Source organism: Hypanus sabinus, chromosome 2, assembly GCF_030144855.1.
Source record: "Hypanus sabinus isolate sHypSab1 chromosome 2, sHypSab1.hap1, whole genome shotgun sequence".
NCBI lineage: Eukaryota > Metazoa > Chordata > Chondrichthyes > Myliobatiformes > Dasyatidae > Hypanus > Hypanus sabinus.
Window position 1 is genome coordinate 112066150 of NC_082707.1, and position 23381 is coordinate 112089530.

General features: G+C 40.0%; 1 protein-coding gene and 1 long non-coding RNA gene across 12 annotated transcripts in view; one reads left to right on the forward strand and one right to left on the reverse strand.

Moving 5' to 3' along the window:
• Nucleotides 1-23381, forward strand: part of LOC132382284 (titin homolog) — a 354914-nt gene that overhangs the window by 127871 nt on the left and 203662 nt on the right. The gene's annotated exons all lie outside the window — the stretch shown is intronic.
• LOC132382326 (uncharacterized) lies at nt 10941-13597 on the reverse strand. Its single transcript, XR_009508281.1, has 3 exons — nt 13132-13597; nt 12400-12524; nt 10941-11450 (listed from the first exon to the last, which is right to left on the reverse strand). It is a non-coding gene; the product is annotated as an uncharacterized LOC132382326 (long non-coding RNA).

The window sequence follows — 23381 nt, forward strand, 5'->3', positions numbered from 1 at the left end:
CATATTATGCCTCTTCGAGTGTTCATAAATCCTGCCTCTCGGTCTTTTCCATCAACTTAACAACAATCAATAAATAGGATTCTAGTGTTACAGGAAAGACACTAGCCTGGACACAGCATTGACTGATTGGCAAAGAGTGAGAATAAAGAGTCCCTATCAATTTGGATTTGGTGACCTCATTGTAACCTGCTAAAGGGTGAAAGGTCTTGACAGAGTGGATTTGGAGAGGATGCTTCCTATGAATATATGTATAGATTATATACATCTATATATATGTATAGATATATGTATATGTCTTTATGTATATTTAAGGCAAACATTGATAGATTATTGATTGGTCAAGGCAGGACGGGACACAGGGAGAAGGCAGAGATTTGAGAAGAAAATTAAATCAGTCATGATGAAATGGTGAAGCAGACTTGATGGGCCAAATAGCCAAATTCTACTCCTGTATCTTATGATCTTATGAGTCACTGGCAGGTGTTGGTATCATGTCTGCTACTTTTCAAGTTATATATTAATGATCTGGAGAAATAACAAGGGACAAGGAGATAGCTGATGAACTAAATGAGATTTTGCGTCAGTCTTCACTGTGGAAGACTAGCAGTATGCTTGATGTAGTGTGTGAGGGAAGAGAAGCGGGTGTAGTTATTGTTACCAGAGAGAAGGTGCAAAAAATACTGCAAGACCTAAAGGTACAGAAGTCACCTGGATCAGAGGAACTGCACCCTAGGGTTCTGAAAGAGGTAGCGGTAGAGATTGTGGTGAAATTAGAAATTATCTTTCAAAAATGGTGCCAGAGGACCTGAAAATTGCAGATGTCACTCCACTCGTTAAGAAAGGAGGAAGGCAGCAGAAAGGAAATTATAGACCAGTTAGCCTGACCTCAGCAGTTGGGAAGAAGTTAGAGTCAATTGTTAAGGATGAGTTTATGGAGTAGTTGGTGACACTGAACAAGATAGGACAATGTCAGCATGGTTTCCTTAAGGGAAAATCTTGCCTGACAAACCTGTTGGAATTTTTTGAGGAGATTATAAGTAGGATAGATAAAGGAGATACAGCGGATGTTGTATATTTGGACTTTCAGAAGGCCTTTGACAAGGTGCCACATATGAGGCTGCTTACAAAGTTAAGAGCCCATGGTATTACAGAAAAGTTACTAACATGGTTAGAGCATTGGCTGATTGGTAGGAGGCAGTGAGTGGGAATAAAAGGATCCATTTTTGGTTGGCTGCCAGTGACTAGTGGTGTTCCGCAGGGGTTGGTGTTGGGACCACTTTTTTTTAATGCTGTATATAAATGATTTAGATGATGGAATAGATGGCTTTGTTGCCAAGTTTGCAGATGATACGAAGATTGGTGGAGGAACAGGTAGTGTTGAGGAAACACGTGATGCAGAAGAACTTAGACAGATTAGGAGAGTGGGCAGGAGAGTGAGCAAGAGAGTGGCAAATGAAATACAATGTTGGAAAATGCATAGTCATGCACTTTGGTAGTAGAAATAAATGTGCAGACTATTTTCTTTTTTTTGTAATTTATTTTTTTATTGAAGTTCATTATCAAACAAATATTACCATAAGATGTATTTCAGACATTGTACATATATATCATAAATCCCCACAAAGTATTTATCTGAGGTATACACTTATAGAAAAGAGTGGAAAGCAAAAACAAGCAAAAGAAAAGAATTATGTACAAGTAGGGAGTGATCTTTTTTTTTACAACAGATTCATTGATTTGTGAGAATAAAATCAGGCCTATGAGGCATTATGTAGTTAAACCATTTTTCCCAGTATGAATCAAATTGTTCCAGCTTATGGTTAACAGATGCTGTTATCTTCTGCATTTTGTAAATGTCCATTGTAATTTCCATGCATGTATTTAAAGTTGGGCTCTCCTGTGATAACCGTTTCCTAGTAAAAGTCTTTTTACCAGCCACCAACAATATATTCATTAAATATTTATCTCTTTTCAACCATTCTTGAGGTATATATCCAAAATATATGGTCTTACTCTCTAAGGGTATTTCACATTTAAAGATATCTTGTAGGGCATTGTGTATCCCCCTCTAATAGTTTTTGATAACAGGGCAGTCCCAAAAAATATGATAATGATTCGCATTTTGATTTCCACAATTTCTCCAGCAAGCAGGGAGGTTACTATCATAATGAGATTTCTGAGAGGGTGTAATAAAATATCTTATCAAGTTTTTCCATCTCAACTCCCTCCATTTCTGTGAACTGGTACACTTCCATTGATACCTCCATATTGTTGTCCATTCTTCCTCAGATATAATTATTCCTCCTTCCTTCTCCCATCTTGTTTTAATGTTTGAAGTTGAATGTGTTTTAAGATTTGACAACCCTTTATACATGCTTGAAATGATTCTACTACCATTATCTGAATTATGTGCTTTTCTAAAGAGCTCTATCAAGCATGTATTTGCCTTGGTTACATTTTTAAGCATCTTATTAACATATTGTCACATCTGTAAATACCAATAAAAATCTTGTTTTTCTAATAAGTGTTTCTCTTTAAGCATTTCAAAACTGAACAGTGTTCCTTCTTTCATTATGTTGCAAAGAACTGTTATTCCTTTAGCTGTCCAGTCCTTAAATCTAGCATCCAATTTATTTGGTGTAAAATCCGAGTCATATGCACACCATTTAGGAATTGCAATATCTCCCTCTAGATTATATTCTTTCATAGTAGTTTTCCATATTTTAAGAGTCAATTTCACCCATGGGTTATCAATAGTATTTATGGACCTTTGCAGGTTGTTATCAGCCAAAATTGCTTGTATGGGGATGGGAAGTACCCGCTCCTCAATGTTTTTCCATTGAGCGTCATATGATGGGTTGCACCAACATTTAACAGCTCTCAACTGTGCTGCAAAATAATAATCTCTAAGAAAAGCTAGGCCCCATCCCCCCTTTTCCTTTGCTAATTGCAAAGTTTTGAGATGAACTCTAGGCCTTTTACCCTGCCAAATACACCTTGATAGCATCCTGTTCCATTCATTGAATTGATTTTGATTAATCTCTATTGGTAGGGTCTGAAAGAGATATAACAGTCTGGGCAGTATATTCATTTTAATAGACTCAATCCTTGAACTGAGACTGAAAAAAGGAATCAGGTTCCATCTTGCCACATCTTCCTTAATTTTTTATATAAAGGCTGATAATTACATTTGATAATTTTGCCAAATCTTTTGGCATAATGATGCCCAAATATTTGAAAGACTTTGTGTCCCATGCCCAGGGGTAACGACTTTCAATTTCTCTTGGTGGGCTACAGTAACATGAAAGTAATTGGGTTTTATCTATGTTGATCTTGTATCCTGATAATTGACCATATTGTTCAAGGGATTGCATCAATTTAGGTAAAGAGAATGTTGGTTGCCCTAGATAGATCAGAATGTCATCCACATAACAAGCCAATTTATGCTCTGCCCCTTTAGTAATTCCCCTGATATCTTCATTTTTTTCTGATGTATTGAGCTAATGGTTCCAGATATAACACAAAGAGTAGTGGTGACCATGCACAACCCTGTCTTGTGCCCCTTTCTAGGGTAAGACTATTTGATAAATATCCATTGATTTTAATCTTAGCAGTAGGATTGTCATATAGTGTCTGTATAGTTTTAATAATTGTGTCTTGGAAATCAAATCTATGTAAAACTCTGTAAAGGAAATTCCAATTAACTGAATCAAATGCTTTTTCCGCATCCACGCTTAGCACTATTGCTTCGATTTTTTTTTTGTATATGATCCATAATGTGAAGTGTCCTTCATATATTGTCTTGTGTTTGGCGTTGTCGTATAAAACCTGTCTGATTGTTATGTATCAGTATGGGTAGAAACTCCTCTAATCGTTTGGCCACGATGGTGGTAAATAACCTATAATCTACATTAAGAACGGATATTGGTCTAAATGACCTGCATTCCATTTTATCCTTGCCTTCTTTTGCTATAGCTGAGATTATCGCTTCTTTCCAACTGGGTGGCATTTGTGCCTTTTTTATAGCCCAGTTCAGTGTGGGGAGTAAAACAGGAATTAACTCATTTTTAAATTCTTTGTACCACTCTGCTGTGTACCCATCTGATCCTGGTGACTTGCTTAATTTAAGCCTACTAATTGCAGCTTTTAATTCAACTTCAGTTATGTCAGCAGTCATCGTTCCATTTTGTTCTTCGCTTAAGGTGGGTAACTCTAGAGAATTCAAGAAGGTGTCAATTTAAGTTATGCTTCCCCCTGGAACTTTGGAATATAGTTTTGTAAAGCACTTCAAAAGCTTCTTGAATTTCACTTAGCTTATTTTTTATCATTTTTGTTCTTGGCTCCCTAATTCTATGAATTGTATTTTCTGCTATCTTTTTTTTCAGTTTCCACACCAGTATTTTCATAGATTTCGATCCACTTTCATAATGTCTCTGTTTCAGAAACATTAAGTTTTTCCTGATTTCTTGCATAGCCAAACTATTTATTTCATTCCTAATTCTTTTAATTTCCCCTAACATATCCTGTGCCAAATTCAATTTGTGATTTTTCTCTAGTTCGTTCAGCCTATTTTGTAATTCCTCTTATGTTTTATTCCTTATTTTTTCTCTTATACAAAGATATTGCTATAATTTTCCCTCTTAAGACCACCTTCAGAGTATCCCATAAAATGGGTGGTAAAACCTCTCCATTATCATTAAATTCTAAGTAGAGACCAATTTCTTTTTTAATTTATTCCTTAAAGTACAGATCATTGAGTAGACTTGAATTTAGTTTCCAAATAGTATTCTTTGGTTGTAGGTCAAAATCAACAGATAAATATATAGGTGCATGGTCACTTACATCTGTTGTCCCAATTCCACAGGTGTTTATTTTGTCTTTGTCTTTTCCAAATGTTATGAAATAGTCTATTTTTGAATATACAGAATGGGATGCAGAATAATGAGTGTAATCCCTTCTGTCAGGGAAAAGGTCCCTCCATATATCAATTAAACCAATATCCTCAAGAAGTGTATTGACCTTCTTATGTAAAGATTTTGTTTCATAGGTTTTTCTATTGGAAGAGTCTAAGTTTGGTTGTAATTGTAAATTTAAGTCTCCCCCACATATCAGGAGACCTTCTGTTTCTGTTACCATAATATCAGTAATTTTCTGATAGAAACCAATATCACTTCCCGGGGGTGCGTATATATTCAACAGAGTAACTGAATTGCCGTCTATATTCCCCCTTACCAGAATACATCTGCCCTCTTTATCTCCCATTTCAAATACTTTTTCAAAATTTAGCCTGCTTGAGATAAGAATAGCAACTCCTCTCCTATGTCCTGATTTATATGAGGAAAAAAACAGATTAGTGAAGCCCATTCTCTTTAGCTTTTTGTGCTCATTATCACTTAAATGAGTTTCCTGTAAATATACTACATGGGCTTGTTCCTTTTTCATTTTGGATAAAATTCTCATATGTTTGATTGGATTTAACAGCCCATTTACATTAAAAGAAATGAATTTTACCTTGTCCTTAGCCATCTGTATTTATCTGTCAATGTATCATTGAAATTAGAATAAAACTTAATCGATCTACTCCCTGAACAAATAAGAACCAAGAAATGCAAATAATAACAAAAATGGCAACGAACGTCTGATTCCAAGGCTGAGGTCTCTCGTAGATGACCCTGCGTTAAGCTAGAGGAAATGTCTAGCTGTGGGGGATAACATACACACACACACACACACACACACGTATATACACACACACATTACACACATATACATATATGCACACATATATATATTCTCATTTTGGTGGGGAAAAAGGAGTAAGTGAGTGAATAAAGAATAACAACTAAGTAATATAAAATCCACATTATAATAAGTATTTCTTGAGATAGGTATATCATCATGTACTTTTGCTTCCCTTTAGCTTCTCAACATTTTTAAAGTTAGCCAAATCTTATGGCTCTTCTGAAGGGGGTGTGGACTGTCTTTGGGAAACTCCCGGTCTCTTCCTGATATATTTCTCTCGGCCTCCTCCCGTCTCCTGCCTTCTCAATTCTCGCATTATTTCCTAAGCGGAGTGGGATAATTTTTTAGTCAGGCTTTCACTCGTTTTGGTCATGCTGATGGGCAGTCCTCTGGCCTTCATGTCTGTCATCGCCTCTTCCACTGTCTGGTACAACCGTGTCCCATTGTCTTAAAACTCGAAGTTTAGCAGGGTACGGAGTTTGAAATCTAATCTTATTTTGCTTTAGCACTCGCTTTACTGTGGAGTATTCTTTGCATTTCCGGAGGACCGCGGGGGGTGGGGGGTAACCTTGGTTGAAATATGTTAATTTTTCCTCTGAAAACACCCTCTTCTTACCCCAGGCCCTTCGTAGAATCTCCACCTTTGTGCTGTACTGAAGGAATTTAATTATTATTGAGCGTGGCTTTCTTTCCTGGGTAGGTTTTGGGACTAATGTACGGTGGGCTCTTTCGACTTCCAGCTTCATAGCTGGGGGAAGATCCAGCCCGTCCCGCAGTAACTTTCCGACAAACTCTGTCATGGAGTTCCTTCGGGAACGTTGTAGATTCTGATATTTTTCTGCCGTGATCTTCCCTCCAGGTCAAGCAGTTTACCTTCTTGGTGATGTATTATTTTTATTGTCTTGCTCAGTATCCGTTCTATGTTTTGAACACGATCTTCCACCTTCTCAATTCAAGTCTCTGCCACTGCCATGTTTTGATCAATGCTGGCGAGCTCTGCCTTAATATCACAGAGCTGCTGCTTTATATCTTTCTGGACCTCTGTTATTTCTTTCAGGATTTCAAAGATTTTCGCCGTTTCGACTGAATGAGGCCCAGTGTCTGCCTCGCTAGCACGCGGTCGGGTAGGAGAGCCCCTCGCTGCACTCCTCTCGGATGCAGGGTGCGCAGTGTTGCTTCTTTTATTTCCATTTCTTCTCCCCATTCTTGCCCCTCTTTTCAGTTCAAATATTTTTCAAAAAATATTGTACTTGATGGGTTAACAGGGCTTAATATGCATTTTTACGGAGGAGCTAGTGACTTAAGCTGCCATTCTCAACGATGACATCACCGGACCAGACTATTTTCTAAACAGGGAAAATCCAGGAATCTGAGATGCAGGGGGACGTGGGGGTCCTTGTGCAGAACAACCTGAAAGTTAACTTGCAGGTTGAGTTGGTGGTGAGAAAGGTAAATGCCATGTTAGCATTCATTTCAAGAAGACTGTAATGCAAGAGCAAGGATGTGATGTTGAGGCTTTATAAGGCATTGATGAGGCCTCACCTTGAGTATTGTGAGCAATTTTGAGCCTATCATCTTAGAAAAGATGTGCTGGCATTGGAGAGGGTCCAGAGAAGATTCGCAAGGATGATTCCAGGAATGAAGGGGTTACCATAAAAGGAACATTTGATGTCTCTGGGTCTGTACTCGCTGGAATTCAGAAGGATGGGGTGGGGGGATCCCATTGAAATCTTTTGAATGTTGAAAGGCCTAGACAGAGTAGATGTGGAAAGGATGTTTCCCATGGTGGGGGAATCTAGGACAAGAGGGCAGAGCTTCAGGATAGAGGGACACCCTTTCAAAACAGATTCAGAGAAATTTATTTAGCCAAAGAGTGGAGAATTTGTGGAATTTATTGTTATGTGTAACTGCAGAGGCCAGGTCATTGGGTGTATTTAAGGCAGAGATTGATAGGTTCTTGATTGGATATAGCATCAAAGGTTATGGCAAGAAGGCAGGGAACTGGGGTCGAGGAGAAGATTTTTAAAACAAGGATCAGCCATGATTGAATGGTGGAGCAGACTCAATGGGCCAGATGGCCTAATTCTGCTCCTATGTCTTATGGTCTTATGATGGAATGTATGGCTTTGTGGCTAAGTTTACAGATAATACAAAAATAGGGAGAGGGGAGGAGATGTTGAGGAAACAATAAGCCTACACAAGGACTTAAACAGATTAGGAGAATGGGCAAAGTAGTAGATGGAATACAATGTAGGGAGATGTTCGGTCATGCACTTTGGTAGAAGGAATAAAGGTGTCGACTATTTTCTAAACAGGGATTTCAGAAATTGGAAGTACAAAGCGACCTGGGAGTCTTAGTGCAGGATTTCCTAAAGATTAACTTGTAGGTTGAGTCAGTGGTAAGGAAGGCAAATGTACTGTTAGCATTCATTTTGAGAGGACTAGAATATAAAACTAGGAATGTAATGCTGAGGTTTTATATAGCATTGGTTAGACCGTATTTTGGAGTATTATGAGCAGCTTTGGGCTCCAGAGCTAAAATATTGTGCATTTGCATTGGAGACAGTCTGGAGGAAGTTTATGAACATGATCCAGGAATGAAAGGGTTAATATATGAGGAGCGCATGATAGCTCTAGACCTGTACTTGCTGGGGTTTAGAAAAATGGGGGGTTGGTAGGATTTCATTGAAACCTATTAATTATTGAAAGGCATAGGTAGAATGGACATAGAGAGGATGTTTCCAATAATGGGAGAGTATAGAACCAGAGGGGACAGCCTCAACAGAAGGATGTTCTTTTTAGAACAGCGATGAAGAAGAATTTTTTTAGCCTGACATGGTGAATCTGTGGAATTCATTGCTGCAGACGGCTGTAGAGACCAAGTCATGAGTTGTATTTAAAGCAGTGGTTGGTAGTTTCTTGATTAGTAAGATATTAAAGGCTACAGGAGAAGGCAAGAGAATGGGGTTGAAAAGAAAAATAAATTAGCATGATTGAAAGGTGGTGCAGTCTTGAGGGGCCGAACTGCTTAATTCTGCACCCAATTTTTATGGATGTGGAGGAAATTATTGGGCAAGTTAAGGCAGAGATTGATTGTTAAGGGGGTTAAGGGCTGTAAATAGAAGGCAGGAGAATAGGTTGGAAAAAATCATCCATAATTGACTGGTGGTGTGGGCCGATGGCCTAAATTGGCTCTTATATCTTGTGGTCTTAGGAAAGAAACATACTACTTTTCTAAATTTTGCACATTTTCTGGCTCTGGCAACATCTTTGTAATCTTCTCTGCACCCTCTCCAGTGCAACATGAAATGTTATGTCCTTTTTTAATTTCAGTTTTTTTAGATTTAAATATTTCTGGCAAGGCCAGCATATAGTGCCCACTAATCACCCTTGAGAAGATGGTGATGAGCATCTCATTAAACCACTATAGTATATTGGGGAAAGTTATCTGCACAGTGTGGTTGGTGGGGTGTTTCAGAATTTAAAACTAGAAGAAATGCTTCTGTATTTCGTGATAGGATGACGACTTTCCCATGTGCTTAAAGGCCTTGTTGTCTGGTAGAGGTTGTGAATTTGAGAGGTACTGTTGGAGTATCCCTGCTGAATTACTGGCATACATTTTATAAATCCTGCAGCCTCTTGTGCTGTTAGTGGTCCAGATGAATGTTTAGGGTAGTGGCTAGGGTTGCTAATCAACAAGCTGCTTTTTCTTGGAGGGCAGAGCTTTTTGAGTACTGTTGAGACTACATTGATCCAGGCAAATGGAGTGTATTCCTTTGTATTGCTGACTTGTGCTTGTTATTTTAATAAGCTAATAATTTTGGAAATAGAGAATTTATTTTTACTGTACTGTTTATATAATAGTTCACTGTGAGAAGGCAGAAATATGCATATTCTCTCCTTGTAAAGTAATATCAGTACTGGAATTGTAATGTGGCTGTCTGCCACATTCTGGAAATTATTCACTGACTTTGTGTTTAATAATGTCCTTTACAGTCCTTCACTTGGCTCCAATTACAGTTAGTCAGAGTTGCTATATTAGTGAAAGTACTTGCCTTTGAGCACATATTTGAACTTTGTATTAATGTTATCTACATTCCCAAATGAAAACATATTTGATAAATAAACCATTGGCCTAGAAAGTAGTTAGATTAGCATACTGCCCTGTTGCTATTGACTACTTTATTGTGATTTTATTGCTATGTTAGCACTAGAAGTAGGGAGACACTTGCAGGCTGCCTCAGCACATCCTCAGACTGTTAGTTGTTGATGCAAGCGACACATTTCATTGTTTGTTTCAATGTGCATGTGACAAATAAAATTAATATTTAAGATTTGTTATCTAAAACATTGTAACAAGGCAGTAATCAAACTGGGCATGTCAAAAACGTCCAGGGTAGGCTGTTGATCTCATGAACGTCAGTGCAGTACTTGACAACTGTGCTGCTCCACTGAGCTGTTTAAATGTCTCTAAGGTACACTGGAAATAGAGTCAGCACAAATGGAACTTGTCTTACTGTTTGATTAACTCATGAGACTTAAACTCCAACAATTGTGCAATTTTCTGTGGGTCTTCATGCCATTATTCCTTGGACCATCACTACCCAGTTCAGTACACAGTACACAAACTGATAATGCAGCTTTACTGGACTACCCTCCAAAAAGTTGCCAAACATCCTAACTGTAATTATATCATCTGATAGGTCATAGTTGTTTTAAAATCAAGAAACTGGTAACAATTTAAAAAAAAATACATTAGTGCTAGTTTTATTACAATATTAGTCAATACTTTGAACAATTGATTACCAGTGTAGAAATTGAAGCCAAACCATGAAATCTCAGGCGTTTAATAGACCTACAAAACAGATCAACATCTAATAACTCTGTCTACCTATTGATATATAATTTGTTTCCATGAGCTTTTATTTTCCAAAACAACTTTTGATGTGGCTTCTTATCAAATAACTTGAAGTATATCTACCACTTTATCTACTGTACATGTTACTCCTTTGTGAAACACCAATAAATTTGTCAAATATAGTTTCCCATTTATAAAACAATTCCGGATTGGCTTGATTTTTTTCCTAAGTGCCGTGCCTTAAATCTCTAATAATCAGAATCAGAATCAGGTTTATTATCACTGGCATGTGACATGAAATTTGTTAACTTAGCAACAGCTGTTCAATGCAATACATCATATAGTGGAGAGAGAAAAAAGTAATAATAAATAAAATAAAACAATAATAAGTAAATCAATTATGTTTATTGAATAGATTATTTAAAATGTGCAAAAACAGAAATACTGTATATTCAAAAAAAGTGAGGTAGTGTCCAACATTCTCGTTGACAGACGGAAACACTAACTGACCTGTAGTTTTCTGCTTGTGTTCTTCTCTTTTTGAGTAAAGGTTGAGGAAGAATATTACCTTTATCATCAATTAGGTGATTACGAATTTTGGTTGCATGTGGTTTTCAGCATGAGTGAGAGCAGGAATAGAGAGCTTGAAGAGAAGCCACCTTTCTAGGGGAAGCTATTTCTTTCTTCCAGTTTCTTTTCATTTCTACCATTTCTGCTCTCAAGGTGAGGCCATCTTTTTCAGAACATCTGAAATGTCCTCTTTCATGAAACATGGTTTCCTTTCTGCTGTGGTTGATGAAGTGTGCTCTGGCATCCCCTTTGTGTTTTGTACTTCTTACGCCACTTCCTTCTAGAGAGAACAAGGATAGAGATTTCCTAGTCCCCACTTTCAACCTATGAGACTCTGCATTAAGCATCATTATTTTAATCAGTTGTAGCAAGATTCCACCACAAACCACACCTTCTCCTTCCTATCCCTTTCTGCCTTCTGCAGGGACTGTTCCTTCTGTGACTCTGGTCTGCTCATCCCTTCCATCTTCCCTGGTCCATAGAGTTTTCCCCTGAAGCTACAGGATGTGTAATACTTGTTCTTACAGCTTCTCCCGTACTGTCATCCAGAGATCTAAATAGCTCTTCCAGGTGGGATGAAGATTCACATGAATCTCCAACCCTGTCTACTGCACTCAGTGCTTCTGATAGGCTCTCCTCTACTTCAGTAACACCATCCTCAGACTGGCTGACCATCTTACAGCTATGGTCTATATCTAATGGCCATCCCGAGCCACCAAGTTGCATGCCATTTTCAATTTCCTTCCAGTTCCCAGATCAACCAGTCTATCCTCTGCTTTCCCCACTGTCAAAGTGAGTCCAACACAGACTCAGGGAACAACACCTGGTACTCCATCTGGGTAGTCTTCAATTCAGTGTTATGAAGAGTGACTTTTCTGATTTTAGGTTACCCCACCCATTCTGATTCCCCTCCTGTTCTCCAATTTTTGACCCCGTCCTGTTTACATTCACTCACTACACACTCACAGTTCACTTACAAGTCACCCCTCCCCTCTTACACCACTCATTTGGTTGTGGTTCTACCTGTTATTCATCTCTTCTTTACTAGTTCTTTATTTATCAGACTCTAGATTCTCACAGCCCTCTGTGTCCCTGCTTATTACCTTCAAGCAGTTGTCTCCAATCTGCTTTCCTCTACCTTCATCTGCCTCTCATTTTATCATTTTTTTCCTTCTTTGTCTACCTTCGTTTTTGTCTATCTGCCACTGTATCCCAACTACAACACTCACCTCCTCACAGCTGGTGCAACCTGCCGGTCAGTTTGATCCCTGAGGCTGATGATAGATGCTGAGCCCAACCCAGTGGTGGGCAGATGTCCAGCTAGTGTCAATAACACTTTCCATGTAAAAGCTACCTTCATTTATTGTGGGGGAAAATATTGATACACATCATTGTATTTCCAGGCCATTATCAATAACCCCTCTATTAAATTTACTATTTACGTCCTTGTTCATGGTGTATGTCAATACCATTCCTTCTTGAAAATAGCACGTACAATGCTTTGAAAAACTATTCAGCCCACATGACTATTGTCACATTTTACTGTCTGATTTCCTAAATTTAAAATATATTGACATAAGATTTTTTTGAGTTGATCTACAAAATAGTGTGCATTATGTAAAATCCAAAGAAAAATTCCAAAACCTTTCAACAGTTTACTAAAATTTAAAAACCAAAATTATGCGGCTCACAAAGATACTCATCCCCTTTGTAATTACTATGCTAACTTTCATCAGGTGAAATATATAGTGCCCATAAAAAAAAGTATCCAACCCTCCCCCCCACCAGAAGTTTTCATGTTTTTTTGTTTTACAACATTAAATCACACTGGATTTAATTTAGCGTTTTGACACTGAAAAACAGAAAAGACTACTATGTCAAAGTGAAAACAAATTTCGACTCATTGGCCTTAATTTATTATAATTATTAAACACAAAATAGTCGATTGTGTAATTACTCACCCCTTCAAGTCGGTATTTAGTAGACACACCTTTGGCAGCAATTACAGCCCAGAGTTTGTGTAGATAGGTCTCTATCAGCTTTGCACATCTGGACACTGCAACTTTTCCCCATTCTTCTTTACAAAACTGTTCAAGCTCTGTCAGAGTGCATGGGGGTTGTGAGTGAAAAGTTCTTTTCCAGTCCAGCCAAAAATTCTTGATTGGATTGAGGTCTGGACTCTGACTTTGCTACTCCAGGTCATTAACTTAGTTATTTTAAGCCATTCCTGTGTAACTCTGGCTTTATGCTTGGGGTCATTGCCTTGCTGGAAAACAAATTTTCTCACAAGTCACAGTTCTCTTGCAGACTTCATCAGGTTTTCCACCAGGACTTCCCTGTATTTTGCTTCATTCATTTTACCCTCTACCTTCACAAGCCTTCCAGGGCCTGCAGCAGTGAAGCATCCCCACAGCGTGATCCAGCCACCACCATGTTTCACGGTAGGGATGATGTGTTTTCGATGATGTGCAGTGTTTGGCTTATGCCAAACAATGTTTAGTGTGATGGCCAAAAAGCTCAATTTTGGTTTCACCAGACCATAGAACCTTCTTCCACATGACTTCAGAGTCTCCCAAATGCCTTCTGGCAAACTAGGTGAGATTTCATGTGAGTTACTTTTTCAACAGTGGCTTTCTCATAAAGTTGTGACAGGAAAAGCACCTGGGCAACAGTTATTATATGTGCAGTTTCTTCCATCTCAGCCATTGAAGCTTGTAACTAGTGCAGAGTTGTCATAGGTCTCTTGATGGCCTCTCTCACTAGTCCCTTCTTGCATGGTCACTCAGTTTTTGAGGATGACCTGCTCTAGACAGATTTATAGCCGTGCTATATTCTTTCCATTTGTTGATGATTGATTTAACTGTATCCAGGAGGGATTGGTTCCGAGACCCCTTTTGGATACCATATTCATCCTCTCTCAATGCGGTGGACCTTGGGACCCAGCGGAACCCCAGACCTTATCTAATCTGTCTCAGTGTGGTGGACATTAGGACCAGGCGGCGGAGCTCTGAATCCACAGAGTTCACGAAAATAATCACGATCACGCTTGGAAATAAAGTGGAAATAATAAAGCAATCGTAAAAAAGGTGAAATGCCATCGGTCACTGGTAAAGCGTTAGGCTACATTGGTCAATGATCGGAACAATTTTAAAGGATAAAGTGATAAAGGCTCTGCCCCGATGGAAAGCTACAATTATTACTAAACAGCGCAGTGGTTTAATTATTGGGTTTTGAGTTTTTGATCCTCCACATCAAGCAGACATGGAAGGAGAGCGTGCTCGGAAGCAGTCTGACACTGGATCGAACTCAGGAACTTCCCAAGCCCGGCACTGAAACATACGTTCTTAAGTGTTTTATATGCATAGAAAAGTAAAATATATACTATATACTAAGACAGACGTTTGACTAACTGACGCTAAATAATACTGGATGTACCCGTTCCAACTTAGTAAGAGAACTTCCGATTTTTCGATCCCGATCTACGATAACCCATGCACATCCTCCCGCATACTTTAAATAATCTCTAGATTACTTGTAATACCTAATACAATGTAAATGCTATGTAAACTAGTTGTAATACTGCATTGTTTAGGGAATAATGACAAGAAAAAATGTCTGTACATGCTTGAACAACAAGTGCTGGAAGAGCACTTCCAGGTTTTCTTGATTCGCGGATGCGGAATTTGCGGATAAGGAGAGCCAACTGTACTTCTGAACTGCTGACATTTCAGTTTTTGAATATTTTTGTTTATTTTTATGCTTTGCAATTTTCCTTTTTTTGGGATTTGCTCTCAAAAAAGGAGCATGTGAATCACAAATACAAATTCTCAGTTAAGTTGATCAAAATCCCCAGTTGCAGTACTCATTTATTTAAACAAAGGGTTGGGGGCTAAATACTTTTACAAGGCACTGTATCTTGCAAGCTGCCGCAAAAGGAATGATAACAAATTAATCTTAAAAGAGAGAATGACCTATTTAACACAGTTGTTGATAGTTAAGTCACTGTCTTTATGAACTGTGAAGACATCGTGCTACATAGCTGGTCTGACAAAATATATGGTTGCAAAATATTCAAAAGAGAAAAATGATTGTTGCAAATACCTATCATTCACCAGAAGGTCTTGGCAACATGGTAGCCCAACATTCGGTGTTGTTGACAACATGAGTGAATCTGCAGATGCTGAAAATAAATAAAAACACAAAATGCTGGCAGAACTTCACCTCCAACTTTCACCCCACCCTCAAATTCACCCTCCTTTGGCTCCTCCCACTCCCTCCAAACTAAAGGTGTAGCCATGGGCACCCGCATGGGTCCTAGTTACGCCTACCTTTTTGTCAGCCATGTAGAGCAATCTATGTTCCAAGCCTACACCGGTATCTGTCCTCCTCTTTTCTTACGTTATATTGACAACTGCATCGGTGCTGCTTCCTGAACACATACTGAGCTCGTCGACTTCATTAACTTCGCCTCTAACTTTCACCCCGCCCTCAAATTCACCTGATCTATTTCTGACACCTCTCTCCCCTTTCTAAATCTTTCTGTTTCTATCTCTGGAGACAGCCTATCCACCGATGTCTGCTACAAACTCTCACAGCTACCTAGACTATTCCTCTTCCCACCCTGTCTCCTGCAAAAATGCTATCCCTTTCTCTCAATTCCTCTGCCTCCGCTGCATCTGCTCTCAGGATGAGGCCTTTCATTCTAGGACAAAGGAGGTGTCTTCCTTTTTTAAAGAAAGGGGCTTCCCTTCGTCCACTATCAACTCTGCCCTCCATCACATCTCCCATATTTCACGCACCTCTGCCCTCACCTCATCCCCCCGCCAGCCCACCAGGGATAGAGTCCCCCGGTCCTCACCTATCACCCTACCAGCCTACAGATCCAACGTATAATCCTCCGTAACTTGCGCCACCTCCTACAGGATCCCACCACCAGACACATCTTCCCCTACCCCCCCACTCACAGCTTTCTGCAGGGATTGCCCCCCCGACGTGACTCCCTTGTCCACCGACCTCCCTGCAAACAGAAGAACTGCTACACCTGCCCCCACACTTCTTCCCTCACCACCATCCCAGGCCCCAGACAGTCCTTTCAGGTGAGGCACCACTTCACCTGCGAGTCAGCTGGGGTGATATATTGTATCCAGTGCTCCCGATGTGGCCATTTATACATTGGGGAGACCCTCTGCAGACTGGGAGACCGTTTCGCCGAACACCAGCGCTCAGTCCTCCAGCAGTGGCGGGATCTCCCTGTGGCCACACACTTCAATTCCACAGACCACTCCCACTCTGATGTCTGTCCATGGCCTCCTCTACCGTCAAGATGAGGCCACACGCGGGTCGATGGAGCAATACCTTATCTCCCGCCTAGGTAGCCTCCTACCTGCCGGCATGAACATTCAACTCACAGACCTTCATTGATACCCCTGCCCCCCCCCCCCCCCATCCCTATCTATAATTTTAGTCTGGTTCTCTTTCTCTTTTTCTCCCCCCTCACTTTAATCTCCCCCCAGCCCTACCTTTCTTTCTCTTTTATTTCCCACAATTCTCCACCTTCTCCCCAGCCCATTTCCCTTCAGCCTATCACTTCCCAGCTCTCTACTTCATCCCTCCCCCCACTTCTTATCCCCCCCCTCGACCATCCCATGTTACTTCACTACTGATGAAGGGTTTTGACCCGAAACATCGTCACTACCTCCTCCCATAGATGCTGTCTGGCCTGCTGAGTTCTGCCAGCATTTTGTGTTTTTATCCAGTGTTGTTGAGTTGTTCCAGTGATCTGATTCATTCTTGACCTCTGGTGCTGTCTGTGTGGAATTTTCATGTTCTTCCTGTGACCATATGTGTTTCCTCCATGTGCTCTAATTTTCTCTCACAGATGAAAGATGAGTAGTTTGGTTGATTAATTGGTTATGGCAAATTATCTTGAGTGTGAGTGAATGGGACAGATTGCAAGAAAGTGAGACAAACTGGGGGAAGTGATGGCATATGAGAGAATAAATTGCAAGAAAAAATGTGAGGGAAGGACCTAATGAGATTGCTTGAGTTGGCATGGACTTGATGGGCCAAATAGTATCCAGCATTGTAAAAGAAAATATGAAGTTCTGTTCTCTTTACATGTATTGTTTGACCAGCTGCATATTCTTAGGATTTTCAGTTTTCAATCCAAATAAGGGTATTTATCTTGTAATGGAATGTTTTCATGAAAGTCATATCCGGCATTTTTTTGTTTCTATTTAAAACTCATTAGCGAATGTTGTTACTTTCCAGTTAATATTTTTCCTTGTATGATGTGAGCAGTTTTTGGCAGAGCCTGTATTTGTTATCCATCCTAAATTGACCTTGAGAAAGCATTTAGAGCTGTTGTAATCTGTCCTTTGAAGTATTCCCACAGCACAGGAACCAGCCTCCCCTCTGTGGACTCTGTCTGTACTTCTTGCTGCCTCAGTAAAGCAGCAGCAGCTAATCCCAACCACTCTGGAGTCATAGTGACATAGAACAGTACACCTCAGAAACAAGTTCTTGACCCATCTAGACGGTGCTGAACTGTTAATTTGCACCCAGACCATAGCCATCCCATCCATATATCTATACAAATTTCTTAAATGTTGAAATTGAACCTGCATCTACTACAGTTGGTGGCAGCTCGTTCCACACTCTCATTACCCTCTTATGTTTCCTCATGTTCCAAAAAATATTTCACCTTTCACCCTTAAACTGTGATCTCTAGTTCTAGTATCACCCAACCGCAGAATTTTGTGTACCTCTATCAAATCTCTCTACAATCTTCTATGCTGTGGGGAATAAAGTTCTAACCTATTCAACCTTTCCCTATAACTCAGGTCCTCAAGTCTGGCAACAACTTTGTTTCGGCTCGAGAAAAGCTTCTATCCCACTATTATCAGACTCTTGAACAGATCTCTCGTACAATAAAATAGACTCTCAGCCTCACAATCTACCTCATTATGATCCTACACTTTATCATTCACCTGGACTGCAGTCTTCCAGTAGTTTTACACCTTTATTCTACACTGTTATTGTTTTACCTTATTCCAGCTCAATATACCATGTAATGATTTGGACTGTCTAAACAGAATGCAGTATACGTTTTTCACTGTATCTTGGTATATGCGACAATAAATGCCAATATAAATGCCATTATGTAAAAAATTTCAAAATCGTTTTTACCCTCACTGATACATGTTGTGAAATGTTGTTTTGTGGCAGCTGTACAATGCAATACATGAAAAATCATGAAGTTACAATAGGAAATATATTTTTTAAAGAGAGCAAAATAGTGAGCCGTTCAGAGATCTGATGGCAAAAGAAAAACTCTTCCTATAATGTTGAGTATGGATCTTCAGGGTTTTGTAACTCCACCCTGATGGTAGAAATCTGAACAGGGCGTGTCCTGGATGGTGAGGGTCTTTAATGATAGATGCCACCATCTTGAGGCACTACCTTTTGAAGATATGGGGAGGCTAGTGCTCATGATGGAGCTGGTTGAATTGGCAAACCTCTACTTTCTTTTTCCTATCCCTATACATTGGAGCCACTAAACCAGGCGTTGATACAACTAGTCAGAATTCTCTACACAGTATGTCTGTAGAAATTTGCTGGAGTCTTTGGTTAACACTCAGGAATTTGAATCTGCTCATCCTTTCTATTGCTGACCCCTCAATAAGGATTGATGTGTGTTCTCTCAACTTTCCCTTTCTGAAGACCAAGGATTAATTCAATCAGCTGATCTATCTCACTCCTGAACTTATTTCTCATCACCATCTGAGATACTGCCAATAACACTTGTGTCAGGTGAATTTATAGTTGCCATTTGATCTGTACCAGCCACACAGGCACGAGTCTAGAGAGTGTAGAGCCGTGAGCTAAGCTCACGTTGTTGAGGTATGCCGCCGTTCATTGTCAGTGAGGAGGAAATGTTATTTCTGATCCGTTCTGTCAAGGATACAGTTGCAGAGGTCCAGGTTTTGAAGCTTGTTGATTAGTACTGAAGAAGTGATGGTGTTGAACGCTGAGCAGTAATCCATGAACAGCAGCCTTACATGAGTATTGCTGTTGTCCAGGAAGTCCAAAGCTGAGTGGAAAGCCAGTAAGATTGCATCTGCTGTAAACCTGTTGTGTTGGTGTTGTGTCCAGATTTTGATCCTGTGATAAAATCAGCGGTTGTATATATTTTCTGAGCATGTGTGTGTGTTTGTCCCAAATCATATTGGTGTGTTTAGATGAGAAACTAACTGCAATTTTCCTTAGGACTATAAGATATAAGAGAAGAATTAGGCCATTTGGCCCATTGAGTTTGCTGCACTGTTCAATTAGGGCTGATCCTTTTGTCTTCCCGTTATCAGCCCCACTCCCCAGCCTTCTTCCTGTAACCTTTGATGCTGTGGCCAATCTAAAACCTATCAAACTCCACCTTAAGTATACCTAATGACCTGGCCATAGTTAGGAGCTTAACATGAAAGGATATACTTTGTATCAAAATAACAGGCAGGAAAGCATAGGTGTGGTTCTGATGGTAAGAGAAGGAATTACATCTTTAGAAACAGGTGATATAGGGTCAGAGAATGTTGAATCTTTGTGGGTGGAGTTAAGAAACTGCAAGGGTAAAAAAACATTATGGGAATGGTATATAGCTCTCCAAATAGTAACCAAGATGTGGGGTTAGATTGCAACTGGAGCTGGAAAATATATGTAATAAGGGTAATGACTCAATTGTAGTGAGGGACTTCAATATGCAAGGGGATTGGGAAAATCATGTTGGTGTCGAATCGCAAAAGAGGAAATTTGTTGAATGCCTACAAGATGGCTTTTTAAAGCAGCTTGTGCTTAAGCCTACTCGGGTAAAGGCCATCTGGTCATCTTAGCTAGTTCTTATGAGGGAGCTTAACGTAAAGGAACCCTTAAAAGCAGTGATCATAATATGATTGAATTCATACTCCAATTTGAGAGGGAGAAGTGCAAGTCGAATGTATCACTATCACAATAGAATAAAGGGAATTACAGAGGCACGAGAGAGGAGCTTGCCCAGTGGATTGGAGAAGGATACTGGCAGGGATGACGGCAGAGCAGAGATGGCTGAAGTCTCTGGGAATAGTTCATAAGGCACAGGATAGATATGTCCCACAGAAGAAATAATTCTCAAATGACAGGGGTCGGCAACCATGACTGACAAAGGAAGTTAGGACTGCATAAAAGCCAAGGAAAGAGCATACAAGGTAGCAAAAAATGGGTGGGAAGTTGGATAATTGGGAAGCTTTTAAAATTTAACAAAAGGCAACAAAAAAGCTATAAGAAGGAAAAAGATGAAATATGAAGGCAGACTAGTTGACAATATAAAATAGGATACCAAAAGTTTTTTTTTTCAGTTCTATGAAGAGTAAAAGGGAGGTGAGAGTTGATATTGAACCACTGGAAAATGATGCTGGTGAGGTTGTAATGGGAGACAAAGAAATGGCAGATGAACTTAATGGGTACTTTGCATCTGTCTTAACTGTGGAAGATACTAGCACTGTGCCAGAGGTCCGTGAGTGTCAAGGAGCAGGAGTGAGTGCCATTGCTATTACGGAGGAAAAAGTGTGAGGTAAACTCAAAAGTCTTAAGGTGAATAAGTCATCTGGACTAGATGAACTACATCCCAGAGCCCTGAGAGAGGTTGCTGACAAGATAATGGATGTATTGGTCATGATCTTTCAAGAATCACTTGATTCTGGCATGGTCCTGGAGGAAAATTGCAAATGACACCCCACTCTTTAAGAAGGAAGTTAAGCAAAAGAAAGGCCAGTTAGCCTGATCTCAGTGATTGGAAAGTGTTGGAGTCCATTATTACAGATGAGGTTTCAAGGTATTTGAAGACCAATGATAAAATAAGTTAAAATCACCATGGTTTCTGTAAAGGGAAATCTTGCCTGACAAATCTGTAAGAGTTCTTCAAGGAAGTAACAAGCAGGGTGGACAAAGGAGAGGCAGTGGATGTCATTTACTTGGATTTTCAGAAGGCACATGGTAAGGTGCCACACGTGAAGCTGCTTAACAAGGTAAATTCTTTGGTGTTACAGAAAGGATACTGGCGTGGATAGTGAAATGGCTGACAGGCAGAAGGCAGCAAGTGGGAATAAAAGGGGCCTTTTCTGGTTAGCTGCTAGTGGTGTTCCTCAGGGGTCAGTATTGTGACCACTGCTTTTCACATTGTAAATGATTTAGATAATGGGATTGATGGTTTTGTGGCAAAGTTTGCAGATGATGTGAAGATAGATATAGAGGTAGGTAGTGCTGAGAACGTAATCCCTTTGCAGCAGGATTTAGACAAATTGGAAGAATGGACAAAAAAGTGTCAGATGAAATACAATGTTGGGAAATGTATAATGCATTTTGGTAAAAGGAACAATAATGTGGACTGTTATCTAAATAGGAAGAAGATTCAAACAGAGGTGCAAAGGGACTTAAAAGTCCTCATGCAAGACTCCCAGAAGGTTAATTTACAGGTTGAGTCTGTGGTAATGGCAGCAAATGCAATATTGGCATTTATTTCAAGGAGAATAGAATACTGTATAAAAGCAAGGAGATAATGTTGAGGCTTTATAAGACTCTAGTCAGGCTGTACTTGGAGTATTGTCAACAGTTTTGGGCTCGATATTTCAGAAAGGATGTGTTGTTATTAGAGAGAGTCCAGAGGAGGTTCACGAGGATAATTCTGGAAATGAAGGGGTTAACATATGAGGAGCATTTGGCAACAATATGGGAAGGATCTCATTGAAGCCTACTCAGTACTGAAAGAACACACACAAAATGCTGGTGGAACGCAGCAGGCCAGGCAGCATCTACAGGGAGAAGCACTGTCGACATTTCGGGCCGAGACCCTTCGTCAGGACTCGGCCCGAAACTTCAACAGTGCTTCTCCCTATAGATGCTGCCTGACCTGCTGCGTTCCACTAGCATTTTGTGTGTGTTGCTTGAATTTCCAGCATCTGCAGATTTCCTCATGTTTGCTCAATATTGAAAGGACTAGATAGGGTGGATGTGGAGAAGATGTTTCCTGTGGTGGGAGTATCCAGAACAAGAGGGCACAGCCTCAAAGTTGAGGGGTAACCTCTTAGGATAGAAGTAAGGAGGAATTTTTTTTTGCCAGGGAGTAGTAAATTTGTGGAATGCTTTGCCACAGACTGCAGTAGAGGCCAAGTCCATGGGTATATTTAAGGCAGAAATTGATAGTTTCCTGATTAGTCAGGGCATCAAACAATATGGCAAGAAGGTAGGTGTATGGTGTTGAGTGGAACTCAAAGCTGAATGCCCTAATTCTGCTCCTATGTCTTATGGCCTCCACAGCTGCCTGTGGTATCAAATTCACCACCCTCTGGCTAAAGAAAATTCTCAGCATCTGTTTTAAATGGATGCCCCTCTATCCTGAGGCTGTGTGCTCTTGTCTTAGGCTTCCCCCACCATGGGAAACATCCTTTCCACATCTACTTAGTCTAGGCCTTTCAACATTCTCCTCCTCATCCTTCTAAATTCCAACATGTACAGGCCCAGAGCCATCAAATGTTCCTCATATGGTAACCCTTTCATTTCCAGAATCATCCTTGTGAACCTCTGCTGGAACCGCTCAACCACCAGCACATCTTTTCTTAGATGAGGAGCCCAAAACTGTTCACAATACTTTTAATTTAACTATTTTGCTATTTAACTATTTCTTTGTTTTTATCCTGCACCTTCCTCATTTCTCCCAGAAACTCAAGCCATTCCTGCTCTGCTGTCATCCTTGCCAGCATCTCCTTCCAGCTTACTTTAGTCAATTCCTCTCTTTTGAGGCAGAAACTTGGGAGCATAAATTGGGAATGTATGTGTAGGCAAATGACTATGGAAATGTGGAGGTTGTTTCGGGAACACTTACATGGGGTTCTGGGTAGATTTGTTCCATTGAGGCAGGGAAAGGTTGGTAGGGTGAAGAAACCACGGTTTACAAGAGACGTGGAACATCTAGTCAAGAGGAAGAAGGAAGCTTACATAAGTTTAGGAAGCAGGAATCAGACAGGGCTCTTGGAAGTTACAAGATGGCCTGGAAGGAACTGAAGAATGGACTTAGGAGAGCTAGAAGGGGGCATGAGAAGGCATTGGCGGCAAGTAGGATTAATGAAAACCTCAAGGTGTTCCAAACACATGTGAAAAACAGGATGATGACTAGAGTGAGGGTAGGACC